The 13,487-nt window shown below is 38.2% G+C and overlaps 1 protein-coding gene across 1 annotated transcript in view; it reads left to right on the top strand.

The window, feature by feature from the left end:
* LOC103030502 (C1q-related factor) overlaps positions 1-13,487 on the top strand; it is a 73,579-nt gene that overhangs the window by 48,867 nt on the left and 11,225 nt on the right. The window lies entirely within an intron of this gene.

Below are 13,487 nucleotides of genomic sequence, written 5' to 3'. Positions count from 1 at the left end.
AAGTGAAATATGATTTAATTGAATGTAATAAAACAACTAACAAATAATAATAAACAATAAATATTAAGTATAATAAAAATGATTACATTTTGCATACATGTTGAAGTGAGAAAATATTACCGGTAGTTTAAATAATATATATGTGGTCAGTTGTGTTAACTGCATAAATAACATTTAAGCTCAGTTCCAATATATAAAGCCAGGTGGCAAAAGAAGAGCGTGTTAGCTAAACTAAACTATAAATTATATTACTGCTTCACTTGTTGTTTAATTAGATAAGGAACCTAGTTAATTAATACGTTTATGATGTATATTTGTGCCTTGCCTTCTCTGTTTTCGCGTGCTCTGTGGGCGTGGATGCAGTGATGTCATTTGAAAATCCTTAAAAGTCTTTCAGAGTAGGATGCTCTTATGTATCCTTTATTGGAAGCATCTTCGGCTCCAGAAACCTCAAAAGTGTCCTTTTTCCTACCGATCCTCTTCCTCTCCTCCGTAACCTGGAAACTGATTTCTTGACGCCATCTTGACACCTCTCCAATTACCAGAGGAAACGAGAGAAGCCGCTTAAAATCCTCCTCGAACACGCCATCCATTCCTCCTTCTTCTCTCCTCTCCTCCATTCCTCCACCTTCTTCCAGGGTAGGAGAGGAGGAGTAAAAGAGTGGGAGGAGCAAAAGTTTCTGGAGAATATTAAGCGGCTTCTTTTGTCTCCTACGGTATTCGGACAGGCAGCAAGATGGCGTCACGCAATCAGTTTCCAGGTCACGAAGGAGAGGAGGAGGATCGGTGTGAAAAAGTAGACACTGGGGGTTTCTGGACGCAGCCCCTATCTTGCTTAAAATTGTACTTTAATCTCAACTTTTCTGTTGCAAACTGCTCCTAACTTTTAGACTTTGGCATTAAACCTCAGTTTACTGTACATTCTTGGATGTTCCACTGAAGCATTGCGTAAATAGAACTCAGGAATGAAGATGTTTTTGACCCTATTTTAAGTTGTTTTTTGGTATCTGCTTGATAAAGTAATTGAATTGATTTTTAATGTTTTAGTTTCCTTTAGTTTCCTTATTTCCCCTCAGTTGTTTTGGAACCGTCTAGATATTTTTTGACCGTAATAAGCTGTTTTCATGAGCTTTTGAAATATTGACCCGGCTTGGAGCAGAAAGTGATCTTTCCGTTGGCGTTTTCTAAGAAAATGAGCCAATTTACTTTTGCCGTAACATTTTTATACTAATCTTGCGTATATTAACCTGTCCTCGAGACGTTTGTAAAAATCAGATCAGTAGAGTTACAATGGAAATCATAGCAGTTAATTTGTGACTGATCCAGTATCAGGTGTGGAATATATCATAGAAGGCATTACCACCCAGAGTGACTTTTAAATTTGAAGCTTTAGCATTGTTTTATAGCCTAAAACCAGACTAATTAGATGTAAATCTCAGTTGCCTGTATATTCTTGGATGTTCCGCTGAAGCTTTACATATATATAACCCCATTTCAGTTGTTTTTTGGTAGCTGTTGATAAAGTAATTTAACTGATCTTTAATCTTTTCTCTCAGCAATTTTGGAACCATGCAGATATGTTTTTTTGACCGTAATAATTTGTTTTTAATCACACTCTTTACCAGATTTAGAAATATTGAACCAGCTTGGAGCAGGAAGTGATCTTTTCGTTGGCGTTTTTTAAGAAAACGAGCCAATTTACGTTTGCCGTAGCATTTTAATACTAATCTTGCACATCTTAAACTGTGCTCAAGACGTTTGTACAAATGAGATCAGGGGAGTTACAATGGAAATCATAGCTTCAAACAAGCCACAGTCTCCTTCAATCTAGATAAGACTCCGTTAAGTCCGTACAAGCTCAGGTTTCAACAGCCAACCAATAGCTTTTTAATTACCCTTGTAATGATATCCAAACCCAGACGCCACTGGAAGTCCGCGATCCCAGAAGAGACCAATATTAAAAAAGTAAAAAAAAAAAATCGAAAAAAAAAAAACCACACAGCGAAAAGATTAAAACTGGTTTCATCAAAATCCTCTCCAACAAATCCCACACACTCCCCCGGGCACCGAGCGCTAACCTTCTAATAAGGCTCCCGCACTGCCTGTGTGTGTGTGTGTGTGTGTGTGTGTGTGTGTGTGTGTGTGTGTGCTAAGGGTGGATTATTTGATATTAATATGCACTGGACGCTCGTCACCACGGATTCAGAATAGCATCCTTTGTTTGCACATCGATATTAGACTCACCAGATTTAATCAGGAAGGTAAACAAAGAGAAGGGAAAAAAATACAGAATAAAGAGAGAGGAGGGGTGGAAAGAGGGCGAGAGAGAGAGAAAGAGAGAGAGAGAGAGAGACAGATCAGTCCCCAGTGAACCCATGAAACCAGACACACACACATTTTATATTACCTCCAAAGAGAAGCTTTTCAAATAGAATTAGATACTCTAGACCCTTTTACTCACATGAGCATAAGGTCACCGTGCCCACTGCCCACTGAGTGTCATCTAGAGGGGTATGAAGCCCCCCAGCATTGATCTGTGGAGCAGTGGAACTGTGTTCTCTTGACTAGTTGGGTTTCAAATTGTGAAAAAGTGGTGGTGGAACTAATTATCGAATATCAGTATCAAGGGGTTGAACAAAAGGAATGGCAACCATTTTTATATTTGACCATTAATTGGACAAATGATCCCATTTTTTTTACACTTCATTGAGAACCAACATCACCAAACACTGGTCTCCTCCTTTATGATGATTTGCCAGGCCTTTACTGCAGCTGTCTTCAGATGTTGCTGCTTTATTTTGTTTTAATTCTTTTTTTTATTTTTGTCTTAAGTTGTCACATCCTTGTCTTGTCCTTTTCCAACCTCCATGTTTTTTTTCCCCTCCTTTGTTTGTTGTCCTTAGCACATGGCTCTCCAAGTCTCACCTTGTCTCCACACGTCTTCAGTGCTCCCACCTGTGTTCATTTCTAGCTCCGCCCCCTCATCATCAGCAATCCCAGGTCTTTCCCATTCTCCATTTGTGTATTTAAAGTCCCTCTGTTTCAGCGTTTGGTTGCCTACCTGTTCAACATCTGTTACTTAGTACAGTAATCTGATTTCAAACACACTCTTTACAAGCTTTACGATATTTTCATTGCCGTTTCATGAAAACGAGCCGAGCCGATTTACATTTGCCGTAGCATTTTTATCCTAATCTTCTGTATCTTAAACTGTCCTCAAGACGTTTGTTCGAATGAGATCATTGGAGTTACAATGGAAATCATAGCTTCAAACAAGCCACAGTCTCCTCCAATCTAGATAAGGCTTCGTTAAATTGGTACCCAATAGTTTTAAGGGTCAGGTAACACTCAATCTTGACACCTTGGGAACACCCTCGGATCTGCTTGTCCACATACTGCTGCCATCTCAAGAAATTGCCTTGAAGCTGCGTTATACAGTATATACCTGATTAAAAATATATATGGGATGCTATTTGACACACTATTAACACCAAACCACTACCAAAAAAATCTGTGTTAAAGTTCAAGCTGCACAGGATTGATCAGTGCAGGACGCCATTAGGAACCTCTACAACTCGTTACAACATGCTGAGCTGTCTAACATTGCATTACACATGCATTACACGTGTAATACACTATGTCAATCATTATTGCCCATATCAGTCTATTTTTATCTTTTAATGTCTCCCTCAAAACATCATCACATCAATCCAGCACTTTCCAATACATTTTTGGATGATGATGTATATCAATAACACAGTTTATAATAGTTTATAATCAGCATAATTTACAGCAGATATTGCAGTCAAAAAAGTTTAAAAGCCACGTGCAATTTACACATGCAGCACAGTATGTGATAAAATCACAATTAGCACTAGCATAATTATTTCTCTCTCATCTGCTCCTGGAAGCTGAACGGCTGTCAAACCTCTCTGCCTTCCAATTGGCTGACTGGCCGGCAGGTGTGGAAATGTCACCGGTGACCTAAAGGAGCTCTGCAAATTTCAGCAGATCATGTTATATCCAGGCCGGATCACAGATCAGGAGAAATACCAGCCTGAATATTCATACTCTGCTGCCTTCATCTCAGAACCATCACCCAATAATAACTGATATGGAGCCATATGGATTATCCAAAGGCTGATTATTCATACTGACTACATTTATTACGTCAGATTTTTTTTTACATTTCTTGATTCGTTTTTTCTTCTTCTTCTTTCTTTTTACTAGTTTAAATGCATTTATTTAGTTCATTTTAACTTTTTTAACACTGTGCATAAGGTAGTGTGTGAACTGTACAGCTCCAGAGACTCCAGTTTTAACTGTTTTATTCACTTTATTGGCAAAAGTATTCACTCCCCAACCCAAATCATTGGATTCAGGTGATCCAATCACTTCCACCACCACTGAACTCTGAAGCAGACATGGAGAGGTGTTCTCTGGAGTGACCAATCATACTTCACCAATCCACCAGTCCATATTTATTTGAATAGTACCGCAGCATCTTTTCCTATTCCAATGTCATTTTTATTAAATTAATAACAAATACATTACTAATGATGGATATTGTAAGCTTTTGTCACACTCGTCCTTCCTTTTCCCTCTGCACCTGTGTATACACCAGTTATCTCCCAGCTTTGGACTCAGTTTCCCAGAATTCACTACACACATCACCCATTCACCCCCTTACATGACTGATCACATGACAGAACTCCCAGATCACAATCACCTGAGTAGATTTCACCTTTTCCCTCACTATATTTACCCCTGCACTTAACTCACTCAACTACCCGCTGAGTATAGGATTTGGTACTGTCCCTCTATTTGAAGCCTTTACCTTACCTATGTATTGTCTATTCTTTTTGACCCATTTATGGATTTTCGTGTACCTGGCCTACCTCATTATCGTCCTGGACTTTCTCGCAATTTGTGGTATTTTCTGTTTATTTTCTGGTTTTGACCTTGCCTGTTTTTGACTATGATTCTGGATTACCTGGATTACCATGGTTGGTCCTTGCTCTGGTCTTGAACTCTTTGAAATATTGTGCATTCTCCTCTGTACAATCTGGACCCACTGCATCCCTGTCTCAGAATAAGTGGATAAAAAAAATGTACTAAATTAATATTTATGCTGCATTCTTTATTTTCTTTCTTTATTTTCACCTCTCAGAAAATGAGAGAGAATGATAAAGAGATGTGATGTGTGACGGCTGCGGTTCTGAGGTGTGATAGTTGTGTAATTGTGACTTTAATAGCAGTAGTGTCGTTCACAGGTGCTCAGAATGAGAAATGTAAGTTGTCTGGTGGAGAGATGCTCAAGCTGTCGTTTGGCTGCTTCCAGGTGTGCTGCAGGTCACAACGCAAGTCGAGATGACCTTCGGTAATTAACACTTGAGAAAGAAAGTTTTGTAGACTAGCATTGGATTGGATAAAGCACCAACATTCTAGAGAACACATGTCCACCGGTCCACAGCTCAAGGTACTATGGTACTAAGAAGGAATTCAATGGCATTTTGTCACCTTGCAACCACAAACTTTATACATATAACTTTTAACAATGGTTTTCTTCTTTCCACTCTTCCATGAAGACCAGAGTGTGGAGAGTGTGGAGTGCACAACTAATAGTTGTCCTGTATAAAGTTTCTCTCACCTGAGCTGTGGATTTCTACAGCTCCTCCAGAGTGACCATGGGCCTCTTGGCTGTTTCTCTTACCAGTGCTTTCCCGGCTCGATCTGTCCCTTTTGGTTGATGACCATGTCTTGGTAGGTCTGCAGTTGTAGAATATGTTTTTTTTTTTTCGTTTTTGGATGATGGATTGAACAGTGCTTCTTGTGTTGCTGAAAGCTTGGGATCTGTTTTTATAGTCTAATCCTGCTTAAAAAAGTAAAAAGCTGGAAAAAGTATTCTACAACTACACTTTATCAAGACACGCCAGCAAGGAGCATCGATTAAGGAGAGCACTGGACAAATCAGGCTTTTATGGAAGAGTGGCAAGTTTGCAGTTTGCCACAAGCCATGTAGGAGACCCAGCAAACACATGGAAGAAGGTTCTGTGGTCAGTTGAGACCAAAGTTGAACTTTTTGGCCAAATAAATGCAAAGCCTGAACACACCATCCCCACTGTGAAACATGGGGGTGGCAGCATTGTGCTCTGGGGAGTTGCTTTCTTTAGCAGGGACAGGGAAGCTGGTCAGAGCTGATGGGAAGATGGAGCTAAAATAAAGGGAAAATCTGGAAGAAAACTTGGTGGAGGCTGCCAAAGACTTGAGACTAGGAAGGAGATTCACCTTCCAGCAAGACAATGACCCAAAACATACAGCCAAAGCTAAAGTGGTATAGTTTAGAGATTACAGCTGTGGCAAGACATGGAAATTGCTGTTCACAGATTGTCTCCATCCAATGGGGGTGAAGCTTGAGCTGTTTTGGGTGGAAACCACGTAAGAATGGGCAAAAATCTCAGTCTCTAGATGCAAAAAGTTGGTAGAGACATACCCCAAAAGACCCGCTCTGTAAAGTACTCATATATGGGGGCTGAATACTTTTTGAAAACCATCTACCATTTATGTTTCACTTCACAGACTGTAAGGTGGCAAATTGTGAAAAAGTTCACAAGGGGCGTGAATACTTTTTGCAAGTCACTGTACTGCAGAGTTTGTGAACCACACAGCTTAGGCTTAGGGGAAGTGTGCATTTCACTACAATGAGCCCAAAATCTGGTCTTATCACACCTCGCGTTGTGTATTCACCCTGGAGGAGAAGCTGATGACTCAGAGACAATGGCAAGTGACAACAGGACGCTATAGGGGAGCGCAGGGAGAGTATAGAGGACAGGCAGTGGGCAGATGGCGTGTGTGCTTGTGTGTGTGTCCGTCTTCCACTCGTCTCTTTTTCCCTCCATTCTTCTTCATCCCTCTTTCCCCTGCTGACTGACTGCTCGTCTCACCTCAGCCATCGATCGTCTGCACTCGTTTACCTCCATCTGAGCTTCCCCCTTTTGCCTTTTCCTCTCAATACACATTTCAACAACACCAGCAGCAGCAGAGCGGCTAGCATTTTAACTTTTACCAGCTTTTACCTGAACACTGGTGAACTCATCAGTATGGCGGTCAACCAGTACCAACACCAGCAGCAGTCCAGTATAAATCAGCATTTCTTGCGTTTTAAATGTTGGTACACTGTTCAACCACTGGTCAACAACAGCAAAAGACAAGCTAGTATGCTAGTATTTTGGTCACCCAGGACTATTTTATCATGAGACCAACATAAACCAGTATTTTTTTTATGATTTAAACACTGTTACACTGGTTATCCAGTACTGTACCAGAACTAAGACCTGCCTGAGTTTTGCTGTCCCCTCTAAAAGTAAAGAAATTGTAAGGCCAATTCCTTTATTTCTGCAGCCTGTTTCAGTTGGTGTTTGTTTCACTCCCTTCAGTCTCCTCTTTAGCAGGTAAAACGTATACTCTCTCTCTCTCTCTCTCTCTCTCTATATATATATATATATATATATATATTCTGAGTTTATGAAATCTTCTATGAATATTAGATTGTGAACCTTTTACTCGTGGGTTGTTGCTGATGTCTCTGACTGCTATGGTTTTCCATGGTCTATCTGATACTTAATACACCAGTGACGACTTTCTTCTTCAGGCCATTCTGAACTGTCTGTACCGGCAAAACCCAAATCTGAAACTGAGCATAATCCTTCAGCACTATTTCTTAGTTTGAATAATCAATATACGAAGACACACCTGGGAAATAAAACACCTGATAGTCATATTTTCCAATACTTTTGCTCACAAGACAAATTGGTGGGTCCATAAAAAGGTGCTCTTTTCTTCTAAACTGTGTTTCAGATCCAGATGTAAATGCACTACAGCAGCATCAGATGTGCTTTAAGCATTGATTTATCAGTACAATATCATTTCTAGACTAGTATAAATAAGCATTTGTTGTGTTTTAAGCACTAATACGTGGGCGAACCAGTACTAGACCAGCACTAGACCAGCCTAAACCAGAATTTGCTGTGATTTGAACATTCCTACACTTATAAATCAGTACTATACCAGCACCAGAGCAGTCTCTCTGTTCTAGAACACAAGTACACACTAGTTCATTGTTTTAGAACAAAAGGACATGCTGGTCAAGTGTTCTACAACACAATTACACGCTAGTTAAGTGTTCCAGAATGCAAGTGGACAATATTTTATTGTTCTAGAACACAAATACACACTAGTTAGGTGTTCTAGAACAGAAGGACACACTAGTTCAGTGTTCAGGAACACAAATACAAACTAATTAAGTGTTCCTAAACTAATTAAGTCACTGTAGTTACATGTTTTAGAACACAAGTACACCATAACTAAGTGTTCCAGGATGCAAGTGGACAATAGTTTATAATTCTAGAACACAAGTACACACTAGTTAGGTGTTCTAGAACAAGTTCACACTAGGCAAATGTTCTAGAAAACAAGTACACATTAGTTCATTGTTCCAGAACACAGGTACACACAAATTAAGTGTTCCAGAATGCACATGGACAATAGTTAATCATTCTTAAACACAAGTACACACTAGTTAAGTGTTCTAGAACATGTTCACCCTAGGCAAATGTTCTAGAAAACAAGTACACATTAGTTCATTGTTCTAGAACACAGGTACACATTAGTTCATTGTCCTAGAACACAGGTACACACAAATTAAGTGTTCCAGAATGATAGTTAATCATTCTTAAACACAAGTACACCCTAGTTAGGTGTTCTAGAACACAAGTTCACAGTAAGCATTCCAGAATGCACTAGAATGCAAGTGGACAATAGTTAATCATTTTCGAACACAAGTACACACTAATTAAGTGTTCTAGAACACAAGTACACACTAGTTAACTGTTCAAGAACACAGGTACACACAAATTAAGTGTTCCAGAATGCAATTGGACAATAGTTAATCATTCTTAAACACAAGTACACCCTAGTTAAGTGTTCTAGAACACAAGTACACACTAATTAAGTGTTCACTCTCTTTCTTTCTTTCTTTCTTTCTTTTTTTTCAGTCACAAAAAATGATTTCCAGAATATTCCATGTAATTATATAAGTTGCAAAGATCAGAAAGCTGCTGTCAATATGCAGGAGACCTCCGTAACTTCCAGGAAAGGTGAGATATCGCAAAAAGTCTACCAACAGATTCTCCCTGTTCTCAGAATTATCATTCCTACAGTGGAAAACAGGCCAAAGAATGAGACAGAAAGAGGAGAAGAGAGCTCACGAAAGAGCGGGGAAGGTGATGAAGTGAAATAAAGGAAAGCGAACGGGAGGATGAATATAGATGAAAAAGCTAATTAAATGAAAATAAAAAGAAAGTACGACTGTTTAAGAGAGAGACATTATTCACACGAGGAAAAACGAGTAAAGGGTAAAGTAGATCAAGAACTAAATGAAAAGACAACATTAATCAAACATTAGCAAGAAAAACTGCAGTGTGTACACTAAACCCACAGTCTCTATTTCTCTCTCTCTATCTATATATCTAACTATCTATTTATCTATCTATCTATCTCTCTCTCTCTCTCTCTCTCTCTCAGGGAGTGATCAGAGAGTGATGGAGTTGCTATTTTTCGCTCTGCTCCGTGGCCTTTAAAGGAACCTCTCAATTTGTTTTGTTTTTTCACTTTGCCGCTCATAATTAGCACTCGGCTGCTTCTCCCTAATGAACACACACACACTCCCTTTCACACATACACACACACACACACACACACCCTGGCTGGACTAAGTGATAGTGTGTGAATAAACACAACTCTGTAGTATGACGGAAAGTTTGTAGAAGGATCCAGATAGAAAAGGATTTGGCTGTGTCCCAAACCATGTACCAATTTTCTGTATACAGCCTAGTGATTCACTACTAGTGCACTGCAGTGAGAGCACTGACTAGTGTTAACCTGCCAATTAATCTTCTAGAACACCAGTATATATTAATTAAGCGCTCTGGAACTGAAATATAAATTAATCAAGTCTTCTAGAACATAAGTATATATTAGTTAAGTATTCTAGAACTCAAGTATAAATTAGTCACATGTTCTAGGACACAAGTTTATAATATTTAAGCATTCTAGAATATAAATACACATTGGATAAGTAATCTGAAACACAAGTACACACAATTTTAGCATTCTATAACACAAGTACACACCAGGGAAGCGTTCCAGAATGCAAGTGGACAATAGTTAATCGTTCTAGAACACAAGTATACACTAGGGAAGTGTTCCAATATACAAGTACACACTAATTAAGTGTTCCAGAATGCAAGTGCTCAGTAGTTAGGAGTTCCAGAACACAAGTACACTCTAGATAAGTGTCTCAGAATGCAAGTACACACTAGTTAGGTGTTCTACCACACAAGTTCACACAAGGCAAATGTTCTAGAACACAAGTATAAACTAATCAAGTATTCTAGAACACAAGTATATATTAGTCACGTGTTCTAGGACACAAATTTATAATATTTAAGCATTCTTGAATATAAATACACACTGGAAAGTAAACACAGTAAACACAAGTTCACACAACTTTAACATTCTAGAACACAAGTACACACAATTTTAGCATTCTAGAACACAAGTACACACCAGGTAAGCATTCCAGAATGCAAGTGGACAACAGTTAATCAGTCTAGAACACAAGTATACACTAGAGAAGTGTTCCAGAATGCAAGTACTCAGTAGTTAGGAGTTCCAGAACACAAGCAATATCTAGATAAGTGTTCCAGAATGCAAGTACACACTAGTTAGGTGCTTCAAAACAAAGTACACACTAGTTAGGTGTTCTAGCACACAAGTTCACACTAGGCAAATGATCTAGAACACAAATATACAATAGTTAAGTGTTCTTAAACACTAGTACACACTGATTAAGTGTTCCAGAATGCAAGTGAACAATAGTTATTAATTCTAGAACGCTTAAGTGTTAAATGTTCCAAAACTGAACTGTACGCTAGTTAAGTATTCTTGAACATAAATACACACTGGGTAAATATTCCAGAACACTAGTGTACATTAGGTGAACATTTTAGAATCTTTTCTCCCCCCTAAGTATTCTAGAACACATGATAAGCGTTCTAAAAATCAAGTATAAACTAATCAAGTGTTCTAGAACACAACTATACACTAATTAATTGTTCCAGAATGCAAGTGGACAATAGGTAATCGTTCTAGAACATAAGTATACACTAGATAAGTGTTCTAGAACACTAGTACACACTAGATAAGTAATGCAGAATGCAAATACACACAGTTAAGTGTTCTAGAACGCAAGTTCACAGTAGCTTAGTGTTTCAGAATGCAAGTGGACAGTAGTTAATTGTTGAAGAACGCAAGTACATAGTAGATAAGTGTTCTAGAATGCAAGTACACACTAGTTAAGTGTTCTAGAACACAAGTACACAGTGACAAAGTGTTTCAGAATGCAAGTGGACTATAGTTTATCGTTCTAGAACACAAGTGCAACGAGATAGGTGTTCTAGAACAGGTACACACTAGATAGGGGTTTTAGAACACAAGTACATACTAGGTAAGTGTTGTAGACTGCATGTACACCCTAGTTAAGTGTGCTAGAAAACTTAAATATACACTAGTTAAGTGTTCTAGAATGTAAGTGGACAATAGATCATTTTTCTAGAACACGTAAGTGTTAAATGTTTCAAAACAGTACACAAGTTAAGTATTCTAGAACAAAAATACACATTAGATTAATAACCTAAAACACAAGTTCACACAATTTAAGCATTCTAGAAGATAAATACACACTGGATAAGCAATCTATAACACTGGTTCACACTATTTAAGCATTCTAGAACATAAATATACACTGGAAAATAAACTAAAACACTAGTTCACAGTATTTAAGCATTCTAGAACCTAAATGCACACTGGGTATGTATTCAGACACTAGTGAAGCGGTGCAGGTAGAAAACGAGTGTGCGTGTTGGATTGCAGCCAGTATGTTGGACGATGTCACTCAGGCTGGGCTGCACCCTGATGCGGATGCGTTCAGTAAACAATGTGTCCAATCAATAGCAAGCGATTGTTTTGAGCGCTGCTTCAGCAGAATATGGATGAAGAAAGGAGCAGAGTTATTCGATTTTAAACAATTGACACTTTAACCACACTTCTCTCTAATTTCCCTCTCCTTTACTCTCTCTCTCTCTTTTTCTCTGTGTTCTTTATTATACTAGCTCAGTACATCTGGCTTGACTCTAACTGTCATTTTGCTTTTTTACCATGGCATTGTTCTCTATGTAAAAGGACTGTACATAAAATAATGCATACAGGGGTTGGATAGTAAAACTGAAACACCTGTCATTTTAGTGTGGGAGGTTTCATGGATAAATTGGAGCAGCCTGGTGAGCAATCTTCATTAATTACACATTTCACCAGTAAGAGCAGAGTGTAAAGGCTCAATTAGCAGGGTAAGAGCACAATTTTGCTCAAAATATTGCAATGCACACAACATTGGGTGACATAAGAGAACAAATTGTCTGTGACCAAGCAAGTCTTTGTGATGCATCAAGAGCCACGGTATCCAGGGTAATGTCAGCATACCACCAAGAAGGACAAACCACATCCAACAGGATTAACTGTGGACGCAAGAGGAAGCTGTCTGAAAGGGATGTTCGGGTGCTAACCCGGATTGTATCCAAAAAACATAAAACCATGACTGCTCAAATCAAGCCAGAATTCAATGTGCACCTCAACTCTCCTGTTTCCACCAGAACTGTAAACTGAAATAAATTACTGTGGTTTAAAACCAGGTGTTTCAGTTTCATTGTCCAACCCCTGTATGTCCCTGATCCCAAAATAAATCTAGATGCATATTTAAATAAATTTGATAAAAGCAGAATGCAGTGATTTGCAAATCTCCCAGATCCATATTTATTAAAAATAGAATATAGAACACTCACATGTTGAAAGAAAGACATTTTATCATTTCATGAAAAAAACAGCTTTTTTTTCATTTTATTTCAGATTTTTTTTTCCATTTTCTCCCAATTTGGCTACTCAATTTACTGTAAACTGGTGTATTACAATTTTTTAAGGTAAGACTTAGTTTTAATCTTTTTATTAGGCAGCTTTTAAAATGAACAATAGCCAAGCTTTTAAAAAGGCATTAGCCAAGCTATATAAATGCATTCCTACATCTCCCTTTAACATTTATTGTTGCATTGTCAAAATATGTGGCTGAGGTGAGGGACAAAAAGGGATTTTCAGTTATATTATTTTCTATTTATTTAGAATTTAATAACAAATGATTCCTGATGATGAAAAAATAGCAGCCAGTAGCACTGTGTGTGTTATTGCAGGATTAACTGTGGATTTTGCTGTATAATATATTATTTATAATTATAAAGGTTATTGTGTAGTATGTGCTACATAAGCTGATGTAGTGAATGTATCTTTTACGTGCTGTAGACGTTAAATTAAGGAAGCGAGAC

This window comes from Astyanax mexicanus, chromosome 19 (genome assembly GCF_023375975.1).
Source record: "Astyanax mexicanus isolate ESR-SI-001 chromosome 19, AstMex3_surface, whole genome shotgun sequence".
Classification (NCBI taxonomy): domain Eukaryota; kingdom Metazoa; phylum Chordata; class Actinopteri; order Characiformes; family Acestrorhamphidae; genus Astyanax; species Astyanax mexicanus.
Note: the sequence above shows the minus strand (reverse complement) of the source record. Positions and strands in the feature narration are given on the sequence as shown.